At 41.4% G+C, this 14,065-nt stretch overlaps 1 long non-coding RNA gene across 2 annotated transcripts; it reads left to right on the plus strand.

Annotated features, from left to right (window-relative positions):
* Nucleotides 1-2,064: 2,064 nt before the first annotated feature.
* On the plus strand, nt 2,065-9,860 carry LOC136841879 (uncharacterized). Of its 2 annotated transcripts, XR_010854117.1 has the most exons (4): nt 2,065-2,222; nt 7,084-7,746; nt 8,282-9,009; nt 9,226-9,860. It is a non-coding gene; the product is annotated as an uncharacterized lncRNA (long non-coding RNA). The 2 variants fall into 2 exon arrangements; XR_010854116.1 differs by having other exon boundaries at nt 8,282-9,860.
* Nucleotides 9,861-14,065: the final 4,205 nt, after the last annotated feature.

Here is a 14,065-nt window from a genome sequence, read left to right on the forward strand (position 1 = left end):
GCCCCTTGGGGGTCAAATGTATTTCGCCTTGTTTAGTACTAGCCCCTGGGGGACCAAGTGTCAGGTACCGAAGTGTTCATGTCTAGAACAGCGAACTTGATTATTCCCATGTAAAGAATAACGAACCCAATAATCTTCTTGTAGAGAATATTGAACCCTGCTGCGAGTGGGTTTGCTAATCTCGACATGATCCCTTCGTTTTATCCATTCTATCATTCTGCTCTGTAATAACGTATTCTCAAGTCAATGCTTTTTCGTTTTTTGCACAACAAGTAGACAATTTCTAAACGGAATAATAATGATGGTGATATCTGCAGCAGTATTTGCGTCATTTCTTTAACCCTTAGTATTAATAGTGGTAGAGGTAATGGTGCAATGTTTTGCTGAATGTGCACATTTGAAGTCTAGGTAATTAACTATAACACTGACTCTGCGTTACTTTGCTGATAAGATTTATGTTAGTCCCCTCGTCCATAATTCATCAATGTCTTCCAAAGTTAATTAAATTCTGCCGATTAAAACAAATAAAAAACGCACCGAAGTTTCTTCTGTACAGCCGCTACAGCGTGTAATCAAAGCCACCGAAACTAGATCTAGCTTTCGGTGGTCTCGGTATAATGCTGTATGAGCCGCGGCCCATGAAACTTTAACCACGCCCCAGTGGTGGCCTATCCTATATCGTTGCCAGAAGCACAATTATGGCTAACTTTAATCTTAAATAAAATAAAAACTACTGAGGCTAGAGGGCTACAATTTGGTATGTTTGATGATTGGAGGGTGGATGATCAACATATCAATTTGCAGCCCTCTGGCCTCAGTAGTTTTTAAGATCTGAGGGCGGACAGAATAAAGTGCCGACGGACAGAGAAAGCCGGCGCAATAGTTTTCTTTTACAGAAAACTAAAAAGAACTAAAAGACGTAACCGAAAAAAAAATGTTTAATTATATGTCACTGCATTGACATACAAGGTATGCGAGTCATTTCTTTTAGCTGTCCTCATGCCTCTTTGCGATCCTCATTCCTTTTTGCGATACTCATTCCTCTCTTGCGATCATCATTCTCTTTTTTGTGGTACTTATTCCTCTCTTGCGAAACTCATTCCTTATTGTGATTTCTATTCCATTTTGCGATCCTCACTCCATTTTGCGATACCCATTTATTTTTTGCGATTTTCATTTCTTTTTTGTGATCCTCATTCCTCTTTGCAGTCCTCATTCCTGTTTGTGATTCTCATTCCTTCAAGTGATAATCATTCCTTTTTTACAATCAACATTCATTTTTGCGATACTCATTCCCTTTTACGATCTTCATGCCTTTTTGGGGTCTTCATTTCTTTTAGCGATCCCCATTCCTTTTTTTTAATACTCATTCCCTTTTACGATCTTCATGCCTTTTTGGGGTCTTCATTTCTTTTAGCGATCCCCATTCCTTTTTTTTAATACTCATTCCTCTTTTGTGATCCTCATTCCTTTTTGCAGTCCCCATTCCTTTTTTGCGATCCTCTTTCCTTTTTTTGTGATCCTCATTCCTTTTTTGTGAGTCCCATGCTTTTTTTGTGATCCTCATTCCTGTGTTTGATCCTCATTCCTCTTTGCAACACTCATTCCTTACTGCGATACTCATTCCTTTTCGTTTTTATTATTCCTTTTGGTGGTCTTTATTCCTTTCTCTGTTCCTCATTTCTTTTAGTGATCTTCATTCCTTTCTGTTTTCCTCATTCTTTTTTTGTGATCCTCAGCCCTTTTAGCGATATTCATTTCTTTTTACAATCCTCATTTCCTTTTACAATCCTCATTCCTTCTAACACTCCTCATTCCTTTTTGCGATCCCCGTTCCGTTTTGCGATACTCTTTCCTTTTGGCGATACTTATTCCTCTTTGCGATACTCATTCTTTTTGGCGATACTCATTCCTCTCCGACACAGATCAGAAAGCTGGGTTTGTTTCAAAGCTAATGACTCATCCAGCATTTTAGGAAATGCAGCTTGTCCTGCATTCTATTTTGTAAGAGAGAGAGAGAGGGAGAGTGTCGCGTCAGATAACAAAGATAACAGCGAATGATAACTGCTAATGTTGGATCCGTGTAATTAGTGCTTGCACCTCTGATAAAACCCTTACGTATTGCGATGTTCGTTTACCAAGGAACTGGTCCGGCCTGTGCAGTTCTTGATTTTCTTTGGTGATTTCTGAGGCTGATTTTTTTTATTTCGACGTGCACTATGGTGAGCTATTTTCATCTATCTGTTAGCATGTTTATTTCTGAAGTGTCAAAGAATAGAATTTAGAGTGCGTGTTTTCTCAAGTACGTGTATATGTATGTATTTTTAATAGGGTGCTAGAATGTTATTGTTTTCACATGCACTAAGCATCCGTTTGAAAATTAATTTTAGTTTTTCAGTGTTTTTTATAATTGTAACTAGAATAATTAACAAGAAACTGAACTAGACCAGTGCGTTAGATTTCTAGAAACTCATAGGACTAGCCAGAAGGAATTGTCCCCAAAAGGGAGGTGAAAGTTGAAAAAGCTGGACAGGTTTTCCCCACTGGACCCCATCAACCTTTGCCAAGGAAAGGAGTACATCTTAGCCTAAACCTAAGGACACCATATTGCAGATGAAGATGTTGTACAAATGTGGACTGCATTTTATTCTCGAGAGCAAAACCAAGGGCGGTTTCAAGGGTATTTCCTGGTGAGAAGTGGCATCGAAGTGATCTTCCTAGATCCTGAAAATCCTGACAGATGAGATCCTGAGAACATTGACCAATTATGGACGATGTAACATAAAGCAACAGGACTCTGTGGGTTTTATCCGTGAAAACAGCTATGTTCTGTGTACTGATAACGATGATAAGAAATTGTGATTATTTGTCCTTTGCTCTGTTATAACATCACAGAGCAGCAGCTGTAATTTAAATATTCATTTTGTTGATTTTCTCAGCCTTTTCTGTTGAGAAAGTCTCAGAGAAGCATTTCCAACCAGAGCTCTACCATATTTTACCACATTATTAAACAGCAAGAGCAGTTTCAGTCATTTGCTGTCAGTCATAATCTGCGCTTGCCTAGAGTGAACAATAGATGTGATACCAGTTCCTTATCGACGCACTGACAACAAAACAACAATGATAAACCAGGTGCAGCAAGTTGACCGAAATTGACATAAATTATTTATAGGTGGATTTTCACGTCCGTGAGAAGAGCTGTTTGAGGGAATAAAGTATGCTTGATGGTGTTATCTACACTATTGACACCACAATAGAGATTACTGAAATGCAAAGGCAATTAAAATAATAGATTCTACTTCGAAAAAGTGTTATATGAGATAAAGGAAGCAATTTTAGCTTTTTTGTCAGAGCAAGAGTTTTGATACTTTCAAATTATTATTATTATTATTATTATTATTATTATTATTATTATTATTATTATTATTATTATTATTATTATTATTATTATAGCTGTTTCCACGGCATTCAGTTTATGCAGAGTCTTCTCTGTTCTTCTTATTATCTTTTTTTCCTCAGCCTGTAGCTGGTATATCAGGTTTCCCAAGAACACACAAAGATTTCTGTTTTCTTAGGTTTATTTCCTCTGACGTTTCAAACGCGCTCTGGCCTTTATTTTCAAAGAGTGAATGGAGTTGCATGCAGGTTACAAGGGTATAAATAGCAAGCGGGGGTGTACAGATGTCAGGTCGGTTATTCAGCTGCGTTTTGGTTGGTCCTGGGTTAGTGACGAAGACGGGCCCGGAGGCGTTTAGGGCCTTCCGGGCCCAATCGCTATTGGAATTTGGGCGTGGCTGTTATCCGGGATAAGTTGATCAGATAATCTGCCTTCTGTGTCCGGTGCTGGCTCTCTTTCTCTTTCTTCTTCTCTTTCTCTTTTTATCACACCTCTCTCTCTCTGTTTTTAAGTAATAACTGGCTTGTTTTCATATTTTTATAGAGCAAGCAGAGGTAGATTAATAGTGCCCAAAACTATACCAGGAAAACTAAGGAAAGCACACGGGACATTAATCCACCACGCACCAGCATCGATAATGCAGCGTGTATTCAATGCGCTACCAGCTCATCTGAGAAACATATCGGGAGTGAGCGTAGATGTGTTTAAGAATAAGCGCGACAAATTTTTAAGATGCATCCCAGACCATCCAAGATTGGAAGATGCAAAATATGCCGGAAGATGCATTAACAATTCTCTGGTAGACATCAGAGGTGCCTCACACTGAGGACTGGGGCAACCCGAAAAAAAAGTTAAGTATACCTTAGTTTAACCAGACCACTGAGCTGATTAACAGCTCTCCTAGGGCTGGCCCGAAGGATTAGACTTATTTTACGTGGCTAAGAACCAATTGGTTACTTAGCAACGGGACCTACAGCTTATTGTGGAATCCGAACCACATTATAGCGAGAAATGAATTTCTATCACCAGAAATAAATTCCTCTAACTCTTCATCAGCCGGCCGAACGAACTGTAAGGTCTGTAAGGTAAGGTCTCTCTCTCTCTCTCTCTCTCTCTCTCTCTCTCGCCGGTGTCCGGCGTCGGCTGGTTTCTTAAATTTCTCCGTATGATGGTAGGGAGAAATTTGGTCTCCTTCACCGTGTTGATGTCCGGCTTTTTTTTTCTGAAATATGTAGAGCTTCGAGAAGCCGTAGGCGTCGGCGGTCCGTCGCCTGGTCGATGATTTTGGTGTTCTTTGCGACTTCTTCTCTTTCGGGCGTTCTATGGTGTTTTTGAGCGTAAGGATAAAGATAGTCCCCTCTTGGAGGTGACAGGAGAGACGCTTGGAGAGTTTGGTAGTCGTCCTCCCGACATAATAGTGGTGGCATCTTTCCACCGGGCATGTAAATTGGTAGATGACACCACTTCTCTTCAAATACGTTTCTTGGGGGCGCTGGGTTGTTTTTAAGTAATAACTGGCTTGTTTTCATATTTTTATAGTATATTATCAGGACAATTTTGTCATCTTCTGTAATAGGGGTAACATTTTCATTTATTATTTTTCTGGGGGCCTTCTCATCTTCTGCATATTTTTGGTGCATGTATATAATTCCTGTAATATAGTTTTATGGACTTGCTATGGTTGTTTCCGGTGTCCGTCGTGCTTTCCCGGTGCTAGTTATTTATAGAGATTCGAGTTTGTTGTTCAACCATGTGATTAGAGAAGTTTGTTGTTAATGAGCTTTTGTGCTGATTTGTCGGCCTCTTCCGTGGTTCCTTTCCACGTGGAACGGTGTGAGAGGGCGCGACGGACGAAGGCTTCAACCACGGACTTTTTATACCTGTCCGGGCACTCAGTGGACCCATTAAGGCATAGACCCGGGTTCATGGGTTTCTTGAAGGGAAGGGCACCGTCAACACTACGGTCGCACGTGAAGCAGAGGACGGAACATTCTTCAAAAGTAGTCCTTAATTTTTCTAGTTCTTCTTCGGACATCAACACGGTGAAGAAAACCGAATTTCTCCCTACCAACATACGGAGAAATTTAAGAAACCAACCGACGCCGGACACCGGCGAGAGAGAGAGAGAGAGAGAGAGAGAGAGAGAGAGAGAGAGAGAGAGAGAGAGAGAGAGAGAGAAGAAGAAAGAGAGCCAGTAACGGACACAGAAGGCAGATTACCTGATCGACTTATAATCCCGGATAACAGCCACTCCCAAATTCCAATAGCGATTAGGCCCAGAAGGTCTCAACGTCTCCGGGCCCGTCTTCGTCACCAATCCAGGACCAACCAAAACGCAGCTGAATAACCGACCTGGCAACTGTACACCCCCGCTTGCTATATATACCCTTGTAACCTACATGCAACTCCATTCACTCTTTGAAAATAAACGCCAGAGCGCGTTTGAAACGTCAGAGGAAATAAACCTAAGAAAACAGAAATCTTTGTATGTCCTTGGGAAACCTGATCCCTGATCTACCAGCCACAGGCTGAGGAAAAATAGATAAGAAGAAGAATATAGAAGACTATATGAATTATATGCCGTGGAAACAGCTATAATTTTTAATGCAATTGCCCTCAGAGAAGGTCTCCTCCCTTATTATTATTATTATTACTGTTATTTAGAAGATGAACCGTATTCATATGGAACAAACCCAGAGGGGCCACAGACTTGAAATTCAAGCTTCAAAAGTATGTGGTGTTCATTTGAAAGTAGTAACAAAAGATAACTGGAAATACAGATAGAAGAGATCAGTTATTAAAGAAGAAAAATCGCATAACAAATTAACCAATGAATATATAAAAATGTAAGTAAAATATTAAAATACAAGGAGAACTGTATCAAGGTAGTAATGCATTGCAAACTTGGCTTAAACTTTTGAAGTTTCAATTTCACGACGTCCTCTGGGAGGCTGTTCCAAAGTCCAACAGTTTGAGGAACGAAGGACCTCTGGAACTGAGAAGTTCGACAACTAAGAACATTTCCTGCATATTGGTGCTGCTGTTCAGCGAGTCTGGTCGCTCTCAGCAGGAAAAGGGGAAACAACGATCAATTGGGAATGTGAAAGATCTCTGTTAAAATACAGCTTACGGTGATAATATAAGGAAATATATTATGATGTATTTGTGGGTCCTGGTATCGCACGGAGCCCAAATTGGTTCAAAATGGAGTTTCATTTTGATCCCTGATTCGTGACCTTTCCAATAATCGCATTTTTGTATTTCTGGTTCATAGGTTGGGGAAGATTTTGGTATACATTTTGAATTGCAAGTGCCTTAATTAATAGTAATTACTATTATTTCTAAAAATCTTATTTAGTTGAACTCTATTGTCGCTTGATTTAGTGATATTTATTTTGACAATTTAATTATTTTTCAGTGTTTAAACTGTTGATTCTGCCGAGACATACTTAGAGAATTTCCGCAGTTTCTGTGGGTTATTATTATTATTATTGGTGGTGGCGGTGTGACATCTAATATGTCCTCTTGTTTTCTCTCTTTATTACTGAGATTTAAGTCAGTTGGATGAGTACATTTTATCATTCTCGTAGAAACCAAATTTCTTTTCCTTCTTATTTTCTTAATTAATATCACAAAAGACAGAGAGAAAGAGAGCAAGAAATGGAAAGCTTTTTCTACTCTTGCAGGCCTCGAGAGCATCCAAGGAATGTAGCATCTGCAACGAAGTCTTCTCCGAAGCTTCACACTGCCCCAAGATCCTCCCGTGTTCCCACTGCTTCTGCGCGCCTTGCATAGACGCCATGATTGCGAACGACTGTAAATCCTGTCCGTTCTGTCGCAAAGACTTCGGCGCCAAAGCCGCCAAGGATCTGGGGACGAACTTCAACCTGCTGGACATTCTGCAGTACGTGAGCGAGCTCGAACAGTCGAAGGAATCGACGCCGAGTCGGAAGTTGAACGAGGAGAGCATCGCCAATTGCAAGAGAGCGGCGCGTCACTTGGACCACGCCATGAGCTGCAACTCGGCCCTGAGGAACGCCGCGACGCTCGCTGAAGGGAAGATAGACTCTCTCATCAGCGCGCTTAGGGTAATGAGGGGGAAGAATGAGAAACTGTTGCGGACTCTCTCAGAGGACAGTAACAAGTTGCAGACGCAGGCGAACAGAATCGCCGATCGAGAAAAGTTCTTCGTGAGCATGGGCGAGATGCTGGCCGGAGGAGGGAGTATTTCCCCTCGTAGTCCCTCCGAGGAAACGGTCAAGAAATTGAACACTGCCGTCAAAGGCCTCATGGAGGACATGAAGAGCCTTCTGAATGACTGGGAAAGGAGACGGTGTCGTGCCGAGAAGGTAAAAGTTACTTCAATGATATTAGTAAAGAAAAATTAGGCATTTGTAAATTACTTGTACTATGGTGTGTCAAGTGTTTGTTCTCTCTTTGAGAGAGAGAGAGAGAGAGAGAGAGAGAGAGAGAGAGAGAGAGAGAGAGAGAGAGAGAGAGAGAAAGTGTAATAAATAATTTATTACATGTTTAATATTCAAGCAACACCATCAAAATTAAACTTATCAGTAGAAGTCTGTTATTATTATTATTATTCATAATCAGCAAGCTTCCTCAATGAACAAAAAATAAAAAAAAACAAAGGCAAATGGTAAATTAATAATAATAATAAAATGAGTTACAAATAGGTGGTAATATAATACAGTAATTGTATTCTGCCTTGGATGAAAGAACATAGTGGCATTCCTTAGGTCAACAGTGCCTTTGAAAAACTGGAAAACTACGCACACTACTGCAGTTCTTGAATGCCTCTGTAGACAAATGATCAAATCTAATTCATGTTGTTCCCGAAAATTACCGGTCTCTTCTCCTTTCTACGAACAGGACATAGAAAGAAGAAAGAACGCAATTGGTGTCATCGAAGAAATTTTGATGTCCAATGAGAGAGACGAGGAGATATGATGAGGTAATGCTTTAAGTGCTCTTCCAACTCGAGATGTCCCTGACGAAGTCGCTGCTCCAACTCGAGATGTCCCTGACGAAGTCGTTTTTTAGGTCCTTGAGTGACTTCTCTCGCCACAGTGACGTGACTGCTGACGTCTCGGGAGATCACGGTTGAGGAGGTCACCCTTGAAAAGGACGTCACCAAAGAGGTTCTCCTGGAGGGAGAGCCCTTATTGCTCGGAAAGATGCCTCTGAAGAGACTTCCCTTTCGAACGCGACTTTTGCTTATGATTGCAATGTTAATGAACGCTAATCTCGAACCTACCGTGTTCTACCCCGTGTGTATTTCGACCACCTTTTCCGTGAACTGTGTATGTAGGCCTATATATGTATCTCATTTGTTTTCGTAACCTGTGAATGCAAAGTACCCATTTTTTCCTGTAATAAAGATGACCTTTTACATGACTTAAGACTGTATCTCACCTCTTGTGAATTAAGATCACCCTTTTCGAGACCCACGATTTGTGAGAATTAGGCTGTCCGGTCAAGTATTGGAGCACTTTGGGCCATTCGGCGCTGAAGACAGCGAAAAGAGGGAGTTTGTGTGGTTGGACAGCAAGACTGTGACGTCCAGAAAATGAAGGAGATGGAGTACAGGGATCTAAAAGGTGTATGTCACCTAAGAAGTGATTTGCTTTGCTAATTTGTCAGCATTGTTCTTACTGTTATTACTTTGGGGTGGTCGGAATTATTGTATGAATATTGTTATATAAATATTAATTGAACATTATTAGTTTGCGCCTAATAAGACAGCAGTTAGGGTTTTAACATCTAAAACTAGCCACTGAGGAACCTGATGCTCGTTTTTTTTATCATTATAACAGGACGTTGCGTAGTCACCGAAGCCGAAAAGAAAACACTGCTTTCGACAAGCGAGGAGAGAAGGACTGGCTTGGCAGTTGGCAGTTCTGGCTGCAGCCGGCATTTCAGTAGAAGACGGAAGAGAGACGTTAAGTTACTTACACGGGGAGTGTCTGTACGACTGGAAGTGTCGTGGCTGGAGAGGCCTAAGCGGACTTCCTTTAACTTTGTAAGGTGGAGGGGCGTATCTGCCCGTGTTTGTGAAGGGTCCGACACCTGAGTGTAGAACTTCTCCCCCCGCCCCCGCCATTGCTTCTGTATGTGGACATTGCACACCACTCTGTAGTAATGGTCATTGACTACGCATAGCCCTTTTTGGAGACATCACAGAAGGACTACATACACTTCGTCGTCAGGTGGACTTCGCATCCCTGCATGGAAAACTTTCGTCGCTTATATGAAGTCGTGGACCGATAAAATACTTGACATCCTTCAGTGGACTTCCAGGACATCAGTCAGTAACTACTATGTGAACCCAAGATCCTATGAAGAGTTTAGTATCGTCACGTATTTGTATACAAAGCTGTCCAGGAGACGAACTCGGCATTTATTAAGTAGAGTTGTTACTTTTCTCATTGGGATAAATTATTATTTTTTACGTTTTAGTATGTCCATCAATCCCTACCTGATGAACTACCAAAAACTATTTAGTAATAGTGTAAATACTACCTTCAATCAAGAGTCCTTTTAACTAGTAACCAGTTTCCAACTTCTGTTGACCTTAATGATCACAGATTTTTCATAGTTAACGAAAGCCATGTATTATGTCTTTGAGCTCTAGAATTGGGACTCTTTTAGAGGTCATAACAGTGGGACTGGGAGAAAACTCGGTAAAATTATACTTCACACCCGGACTGCTTCTCAGGCTAAACACGATATTTTTTTTGCTTGTTTTGATGGTTTTTGCATGTTTCATACCATTATTGTTTTTGGAAATGCTTAGTTTTCGACTTTTTTTAAAGTCGAAGGTCATTGTTCGGAAGCCTCCAGCCAGCATAAAAAAAACATTTTTTCCTGATAGTTTTCTTGTTTTCTGATGTTGTGATCTTCGGCAAAACTATCGTTTTCCGATTGTCACTACCTCAACATAACCCAACAATGTGGGTGAGACTACTTTTTTAACGGGCATTTTTTGAACATTTCTGCTTTCAGTTTGGGCGTGGTGGAATGGCGCTTCGCACCTTATCTGCATTTTGAAAGATTCTTGGCAAGCTCGTATGATCTGGCAGGCGGTAATGTTGCGCTGTGTGCGCTAGCCACAGGGGTTACAGAAAACGAACGATGTGGGGAAGGTAGTAACAGAAGACAAGCGATGCATGGAAGATAATAAAAACAGCAAAACAAAACAAGAAAACTAACAGAAAAATACTTTTTAATGCTGGATGGAGGCTTCCGAAAAAAAGACCGACTTTAATCAAAGTCGAAAACTAAGCATTCCCGAAAACAATAATGGTATGAAACATGCAAAAACTATCAAAACAAGCAAGATAAATATCGTGTGTAGCCTGAGAGTCACTCACTACAAAATTGCAATACTTTCTCTTCTTGCTTTTACTGTAGAACACGCAATGGTTGTCACACACCCACTGCTTGCTGTCTTCTCTGTATCTACAAGGTTTTTCACACTTTTACACGAAACCTGTATGGGCAGCACCCCGTGTCTTCTTAAAAAGTCCACTGCCTTCTCCTCCTCTTCAAAAAACTCTTTAAAAGCACGAAAGTAAGATATATTGCACGAAACACACAATTGGAGTCCTTCCATTCTTGAGGCGAACAACTAAGTGATTTGAAATTTGAAATGCATCCGGAGTCTACCTAAAGACATTTGAATAGTGAACTCCCATTGGCTAGAAAGACTGGGAGAGGCTTAAAAAAACGCGCCAACTGGAAAATATCGAATTTATTGGATGATTCAAATGCGTGGGCGGAACTTCACCCAGTCTTAAACGAACGCGCACAAACGAACGAACAGGAGCAGTTTCGGGCGGGCTGCGAGGGCTGGGATGAACTTGAGGCTTAGAAAATATTTCGTTCACTTAAGAGTGAAAAATCGGATTTTCTAAATAAATTCGTTATATAAGTAAATTTTGGTTTGTGACTAGTGGTATAGGGGTTCAAAATGTTAGTTTTGAGGAGCTCTACACAACTGTGTAGGTTGTATAGCTCTATTAGTGCAGCAGATAATTGCATATTTCATAAGAATCGTTCAGATAGTGAAACAAGCATGAAATTTTGCACAAGTGCTCTTTAAAGTTCCTCTATCAGAAAAGGGCGCTGGCCACGCAAAATTTAATATGGCGGCCAAATTCCAAGATGGCGGCCAGTATCGACAGATTTTGGCTAATTTTTCACTAGAATGGCATGTATTTGCTTCTAGCAATATGGTAAAAGCTCTTCCATACTATTTCTTGTGAATATTATGTTTCTGTAGCTTCCCAGTACAGTTTACCTTTAAATATGGGGCTATATGGCTGCCAAGAAAAGGTAGAAACAATAATTATAATGAGAAATAATGCCCGTTCAACAATTATCGTTTTAAGCATGGATCTTGGTTTCTGTGGTTTTAGATCCTAATGAGGCCATCTCTTTCGAATAACTCATCAATTTTGAAGGAAAATTAATAAATGTAAAAGAGTGTATGTCTGCACACAACCAGGGCACACTGGTGACATCACTGCTGTGTAACTCAGCATGGGGTTCAGTGCCAGCTAATCCAGCTTTACTAATCCTGTAGTCTTAGACTAGTAGTTGTAGTATAGTTTAGTTTAGTGTCCCAAATGCTTTCTAACAGCCCCAGACCAGCTATAGTTAGATAGCCGCACCTGAATAGACAGGATGTGCCAGCGCGGAGAGCCGAGCCAAGGGTATGGGGCTGTACATGATGGTTCATGTACTTACCCGGATGGTGTACAGATCACACGGGACTCAAATGGCACTGGATGAATGATCGGGCTAGGTGTAGGGAGACCGAACCTAGTTGAATCCCATACAGGAATGTGTGCTTTGTTTAAGGTGGTAAAAGGATAACCCCTCGGCCTTAATCAAAAGTGAAATCATGGCAGAATGTGATGCCAATCCAATATTGAGCAGTAGAAAAACAAACTGAAGTTTGTGTTGTCTTTGTCAGAAGGACAAAAGAGGTGAGCACTTGACATCACCTCCAAGTCATCATGTCCTAGACCATGATGGGTACACAATGCTGGCAAGGAACATTCCCATGTTCAGTGAAATTAATGAAATGCCACTGATAATGGATCCAGCAAGGCTGGATGAAGGTGATGGCATAGAGGCCACTCTCAGGAAAAATGCAGCAAAATACCATGTGAACTGTCGCTTGTTGTTTAACAACACTAAACTGGACCGTGCAAGAAAGCGACAATCCAATGACCAGACCAGCAACACTGAGACTAGTCGTGCAAAACTGCGCCGAACCAGTCATGACAATGAAGTTTGCATTTTCTGTGAGAAAGTGGCACCTGCATCTGATCTCAGACAGGCTAGTACTAAGGGCCTTGACTTGAAATTGCGTGAATGTGCAGAGATACTTAGTGATGGCAAGCTCCTTGCTAAGTTGACTGGTTGGGATGTCATTGCACAGGAGTTTAAGTATCACCATGCCTGTCTTTGTGCCCTCTACAACAGAAAAAGGTCCTACCTGAGGAGCCTTGAGAAAGACCAAGGTAGCACTGAGTCAGAATCAGATGTGTATCCACTAGTTCTGTCAGAACTGATGACATACATTGTTGAAAACAACCTTTGTTCAGATGATCCAGTCACATTTCGGCTGGCAGATATTTGCCACCTCTACCAACAACGTCTGGAACAATTAGGTGTAGAGTCACACCTTCTTTTCCAACAATAATACAAACTATGCTCGTTGGCTGCCTATTCACCTCAGGGACATGCTTACCCTAGAGAGTTCACACCCAGAGTTGCACAAGGAGTTCAAGGCTGGCAACTTTGTTGTGCACAAGACCAGTCGCCAGTTCTCAGCAATGGCTCTTGACCAAGCTCATGAGCAGACCAATGCCTTTATAAAGGCTGATGGCGGAGCCATTGGGCTGACTGAAGATCCGTCAGCACTCAGAAGATGGATGGTGGCTGGCCCAGAGATCATCCGCTTGGTGTCTGCATACGAAACAGAGGTTCAAAGTAAGGAGTCTAATGAGCAGACAACACACCATGAACAAACACCTCATGCGCAGAAGACATTCTTGGAGAGAGTCAGCAAGCTGTCATTGGCTTTGCAACAGTTGGGAAGTCCTTTTCAGGAAGAGAGCCAGGATCTGTATTCCATTGACAACAAAGACATTGCCCACCCCAGCTCAGCAGAACTTCTACAGACACACCTTGACAGAGGCCGCACTAAATTTCAGAAGTTTTCAGACTCTTTGGCAAACAATGCAGTCTCCTTCTATGAGCCGATAAAGAAGAACAGAACTGACTTCTTCAGGCAAGAAGCTGCTCCTGTAGAACAGTCAAAGCAGAAACTTCTGAAGGAGGATTGCCAGCTTTTCTCAAAGCTATTTATATCCTGTCAGAGCCGTGAATGTGATCTGCAGGAATTCTTCCAGCACGAGAATCAAACATTCCCAGCTTCCCTTAGTGAGGGTGGTAGGCTGTACACACGTCAGAAGTCTCAGCTGACCTCGGTCCTGGAGAGTCATGTTACACTAGAAGACAAAGAACCAAAGACTGATGTCCTCATTGTAGATGGATCAGCTTTGGTCCATGCCTTGCCACCAAAGAAAGGAAAGACCTTTGAGGGCTATGCACTTTGCGACTTCTTGCCTGTGATACAAT

Source organism: Macrobrachium rosenbergii, chromosome 9, assembly GCF_040412425.1.
Source record: "Macrobrachium rosenbergii isolate ZJJX-2024 chromosome 9, ASM4041242v1, whole genome shotgun sequence".
In the NCBI taxonomy this organism is placed as follows: domain Eukaryota; kingdom Metazoa; phylum Arthropoda; class Malacostraca; order Decapoda; family Palaemonidae; genus Macrobrachium; species Macrobrachium rosenbergii.